Source organism: Gallus gallus, chromosome 5 (assembly GCF_016699485.2).
Source record: "Gallus gallus isolate bGalGal1 chromosome 5, bGalGal1.mat.broiler.GRCg7b, whole genome shotgun sequence".
Taxonomy (NCBI): Eukaryota; Metazoa; Chordata; class Aves; order Galliformes; family Phasianidae; genus Gallus; species Gallus gallus.
Window position 1 is genome coordinate 8,906,988 of NC_052536.1, and position 6,000 is coordinate 8,912,987.

A 6,000-nucleotide genomic window follows, 5' to 3' on the forward strand; every position below is an offset into this window, starting at 1 on the left:
CATTCCTAGCTAAATGTGCCTCCTCAACTGTCACTGACTTTGAAGGCTACTGAAGAACTGGAGAAGATGATGTCAAATTAATCACATTGGTGCAGTACTACTACAGGCATCAGAGAAGAGGCCGGATGAAGTCTTCAGGTAGAGTCTTTATTACTTTTGATTACTGTACAGTTCCATCCTGATCTCTGAAGCCATTTGTGCTCCTGTTCTCACCTGGAGTATCCATTTGAGGCTCACTTGTATAGATACAGAAAAGGACTGCTGTTGTGAGAAGATATCTGCTTTATGCAGTGTACCTTTCAATATGAGCCGTTTCAAGTTGTGTGTTCAGTCTTGTGAATTAGAACGTGGGAATCCTGAACTATGTTGAGGAGTGCAAAGGCATCCTGAGGGAAACAGCATATAGCTGAAGAGCTCTGTTTTTTCACTTAGTCACAAAGAGGAGACACTGGTACTCATTCTGCAGTGTATGTTGAATGGCTAACTAGAAAGTTGTTGGGAAGTTACTCAGCTGGAACTCTAAAAAATAAAGTATCAATAGAGGGAAGTGTTTCATTCCTTCCCCAGGAGATGCTTCAAGAGGCAATGTGGTAAGTGTGTGAGGGGAGGGGGCACCTAACATTCTGTAAATTTCAACAGCGTAACCAAGTCACTGTTGCCACATTTTCTGGAACAGGGGAATGCTGCTGGACTCTGCTGCATAATTAAACCTGCATTTTGTTATACATCTGAAAAGCAGAGCGGACTTCCATTTGTAGGGCAGAAACTTAATCAGCTGCCCCCAAATTTTCTTTCAGAAAGTCCTGAGTGGTTCACATGATGATTTTTCAAAAGCCTCCCATACCGCAGCCTGAAATGCAACCCAGGTATCGAGCTAACTTTTAGTTTTATTCCAGTATTTTTCCTCAAGGATAAACCTTAGATAGCATTACGTGGGTTATCAAACAATAATGCATTGAGCATAGCAGCACAGAGAAGTGTGTTTCTTCCTCTCTGCTTTATTTGTAGTTTGATAACGAATTTGGAGTTGTGTTTAGCTCTTGACAGAGCTGCAGTTGTATGAATAGAGGGAAATGCAAATGTTTTTGTGGAAAGCAGCAGCGTGTTCTTCACTTGTTAACTCAGTTAATTGTGGTAGACATATTTACTGCTGTTCTGAACTGAGGTCAGTAAGACCTGGCACTGTCAGGGTAGTTTTTGGTTACTACAAAATGATTTATATACGTGGAAGAAAAACTTATTTTTGTTCCGAGTCCTATGGCTCTTGATGCATTATGATTAGTGTCTTGAGAGCATAGTTCTCAGTGTATTCAAAGTATTTGGTTTTAAATCTCTGTCCTTGTATAATTCAAACTAGCTTGATATATGAAAACTTCTGTTATGAATATTTTCTTTGCTTAAGGGAAATTACAACTGCACATACCTAATTCCATTGAAGTTAATTGTAACAAACATTAGAAATGTATCTCAGTTGGATCCAAGCTTTTTCAAATTTTGGGAATGTTCCTAAGCACATCTGGAGCTTCGAGGGGAAGGAGCTGTGAAGTTTGAATTCAGATTCAAGTATTTGGAAAGAGCAAAGTTGTAAGTTGTATAATAAATATCACTGTGAGGGAGAGAGGTCTAGTTGTAGCCTCTTGAAGTTCACTGTGAGTGGTCATAGTTATTTTTCAGACTGCATTAACAGTATTCCACAGATCATCCTGAGTCAAACACTGACTGTGTCCTTTCAGGAAAGGAAGCTTGTGGTAGAAAATCAGTCCTCTTTTTCTGTATATCCCTTAATGCCTAAGGGTGTTATGGCACATGCCTTGCATCCTTTCTGCAGTAAAAGCCCAAGTGACAGTGAACAGAAAACACAGTCTGGCTGTGGCTTTGGTGAGGGAGCTGACCTCTTCATTACACAGCAGTCTGTCTAAGCGAGCCCCAGCCTTGTAGTCTGGGGGTGGCACTTTTCTTATTCATTTGTTCTTTGTTCAACCCTACGTTTTATGTGTTGGCTGCAGGTCAGTCATTGCTCAGCCAGCAGCTGTACTACCCAGTTCGAAGAGTCACTAAACTGAGCTGAAATGTTAGTCTGTTCATCCCTAGGCTTCCAAGGATTTCCAGCAGTAAATCTGGAAAATACATCTAATCCAACTGAAACATTCTTCAGGTTTTTTGACATGAAGGATCGTGTGGTGTAGCTATCGTGATTTGTGTGCAGCAGTGGAGTCTCTGGGACACAAACCAATGATTAGGAGCTGTGTGATTTGGGGGGAAAGGGAAGAGTTTGTTTGCTATTTCTGGGTTAGAGAATGAAGGCAGTAAAATTTTAATGAACTGACTAGAGGAAACAGACCAAACATCCAGAAATCATGCCAAATATCAACTTTCTGTTGGTGGTAGAATTTGTTCAGTTTATACACCTGCTGCAGAAGTGCTTTTTTTTTTTTTAGACGTTGGCTTATTTCCAGTGATGAATATAAGCCTCTAGGCAATAATAGAATAATAAACAGAAACAAAAACAAAATTGCAAGCATCTGTCTGTGATGATTTCTTCACTTCTTCATCCACCCTGAAAGCAAGTGTTTTGATTTGCTACAAGCTTACTTCTCTTGTTTTTCTTAGCATATTTCTGTAATATTAGATTTAGGTCTTAATGCAGAGTATACTATATATTTAGATGTATTGCTTTTCTTATAACAATGTAATCAGAATCGAAGATGAAATTGAAGATAGCTACTGAGATGCAACTAATTAATGATTACTAAGTTTATTTCTGGATACCTAGTGCCTCCTGAAAGGCAGAAAAGCAAGATGTCATTGTAATTTTGTTTTTGCTGTGGTGGAAATGGTAGTTTCTAACAGGAAGCTTCATGATGGCAGAATGAAGTGGGGAAGAGGGAGAGACAGTGAGCGAAATACCAGTTATTTCTTAAAATGGAATGAAAGAACATCTTCTAATATCATACCATACCTTTCCATGCTACACAACTTGAGTCGTCTTTGGAGGCAAAACAATCATTGTCAATCCCAAAGAGGGATTTGAGAAACTTGTTCTGATGCCATGAATCCTTGTGAGCTTGGACTCTGGCAGAGCTGGTGCAGGAAACCTGGGAAGCCTCTGTGCAGAAGCAAACATGGATATTCCTTGCTAGGCTTTTCATTTAGTTATTTTCAAGTGTTCTGAACTGTTGCACCCAGTTTGTGGTGGAAACTAGGGAAAATCCAAAGTTGTTCGTGTGTTTGTATGTTTAATATACTGGAATAAGTACATTAACTGCTGGGTGCTTCTCTTTGGAAAAATCCCTGGCTTGATGTTCTTTCTGATCTGTCCACTGTACAAGCTTTCACAGTTGCTAATGTGAACGAGTGCAGATCTGAAATGAGCAGGGTGCCTCTTTTTTCTTCTGTGTTGGTGGGAAAAGGTGGCTGCGTGCACCAGCTCCTGTCTGCTGGCCTTGGGAGGGGGCCAGACTCTGCTTGGCCTCCGCAATCCCCTCCTAGAACTGAAAATGAGGAGGCCAATTGCATCCTGGCTTACCTTTACTGTCAAGGACAAGTTGAACGCTTCTTACTGTTTAGATCCACCGGAAGTAGCTCTAATTTATTTAAATGAAGAGCACATCTGACTCTCCTGTTTGCTGTCTGAAAAGCTGGATCCTATTTTCCATGGCCTCACTCTTCCCTTCCACCCCCGCTCTCTATTCCTTCTCCCCAGAGGAGGAGAGCGCTGCCATACGGCATAGCAATCCTCAACGCTGGAAGTGGCCAGTTCAGGACAACTGGAAAGGAATGTGAGCCATTACTGGAATTCTAATCTCAGACTCTTCTAGAAAAGAGCTTAACAGCTTTTTGCTTGTCCTCTTGGGTCTGATGTTTGACAGGAAATGAGTTTGAAGGGTTCAGGAGCAGGTCACAGAACTCGTCTTGCTGCCAGCTGCTCTGCCGACCTTAACAGTGTGTTTGCAGAAATCTGATACACTTGCTTATTATTAAAGCCTTTTCTCCGAGAAAACTTATTTCCAAAGCCAGGTCCTGGTAGACGTATTGCTAGCATATTACATCTTTGCCTCTCTTGAATTCTTCTCCACTGACACTTGTTATGACCTAAGACTCTAGCCATGTGAAAAATGCTGTTTTGTAATTCAAGGCAGAGTGAGCAATTGTGTTTGCAGGCATGTTTATGTTTGTTCTTTTGCAGCACTTATTTTGTTTGTCCTTCATATGCCCATCTGTGGGATCTCAAAGAAACCCAGATGCTTTCCTGATCTTGCATAATTAATGTTAGACCTCGTTAAATACCTCAGATCTGGTCTCAGTAATGTAATTTTAATGAATGGACTTTTTCCTGTATAGCAGCTGAGAAGTATATTCCCAAGCAAACTTAAAAATGAAGTCGCCTCCATACTTTCTTGGAATCCTACTGACAAGCAAGTGTTGTTCAGAGTAGAACGAAGTTCACATAGGCCATGGAGACTAATGGCGTGTCCATCTTTCTTCATCTTGTCTTTATAAACTGTTGTTTTTTTGTTGTTTTTTTTTTTAAATCAAAAGCTCAGAGCAGGGCAGATCCAATCAGGATGGTGTGGGAGCCCAGAAACAGAGCTACACTGGCAGGAATATTGCAACTAATACTGAAAAGCTATAGCAGAAGTACACTTGCATGCTTTGAGAGTACTGCGTCTTCTCAAAAGGACTGTTAGTAGCTTTGTGTGTTGCATTTGGAAGGACTTGTCTAGGAAGGGATCCCTCTACAGGCCCTCTGTTTCAGCTCAGGAAGCTGGGTTTTCCCCCTCTTCTGCCTTCAGTCCAAGAAATGTTGGTGTTACTGCAAAAGTAATTGAGGAGATGAAATGAGTATAACACAAAATATGCAACCAACAGATCTTATGTTGCTGCAATTTTAGCATCTCTGTCTTTTTATTTCTCTCTCAACTCATCACTTTGGCTCATCTGCAACTTCTGCTGCTTTAATGTGTTAATCAGTGTGTACTTCAATTGGTTGTCTCAAGTGTCTGCTGTCTCTCCAGTGTGTCCTGGAAAACAGTGTGTGTGCAGATATGCTGACAAAAAGCAGACCAGTGGAATATGGCAGTGTACCATTATTTTGACTTTTTTTGTTTAACTGGTGAAAGGTGTTCCACAAATCATGAGAAGTAACTGAAATGAGTTTGCAAGCTCAAAAGAACTGTCGCTCCTGGATAATGGCTGCTTCAGCACTTAATCATTTGTCCTTCCTGCCCCAGTTTGGAAGTGGCTGTATAAGCCAGTTTACTGTCAGATGCCAAGTTGAATAGCATCCCTTTGATTCAGCAGAATGATTACCAGCCTTCATAGTACTGAGTAAAAATAGGATGTTCTTTTTGTTTTGGTGCTGCCTATGTACAACACTATAGCATGGGAAAGTACAGGTACAGCCAGGAATTAATAACAGCTAGGATTCTGACTCAAAATATTTCAGGACTACTTTTCTTTCTTAGGTTTTCTTGAAAGCTCTCCTTCTGGTTCCTTAGCTATGCTATTTGAGAGCGGATACTTCCACCTGAATAGAAGGCAATTAAGGCAATACATAATTTTTTTCTAGTTTTGGAGTGTGTGTGTGTTTTTAATTGCTTTATTAAGATAGACCTAATTAATATATTTCCTTCCATAAATGTCACTATTTCTGAGACCAGTTTTGTCTATGAATGCGAGATGTGATTTGTTTCTATTTGGTATGAGTAGTTTTCTTACAAAGAAATGAATGTCTGTTAGTACAGCAAAATTAGCGGTACCATACCTCTGTAGTAAGGCTGGATGTATCTGGAAGAGGATCTGAATGTTCCAGCCAACCAAAGATGATAGATATTTAGTGTCCAAGGTAATAAAATCATTGAAATGATCTGAATTTATACATTTTGTCTAATTCCTTTTTATTTTGTCCAGAAAATGGAAAAGCTGATTTGTATTCATCTGTAGTTACACTCAGGGATCTGAAATGAGAAAGAGACTGAAGCTTGTCTTAAGCACAGTGAA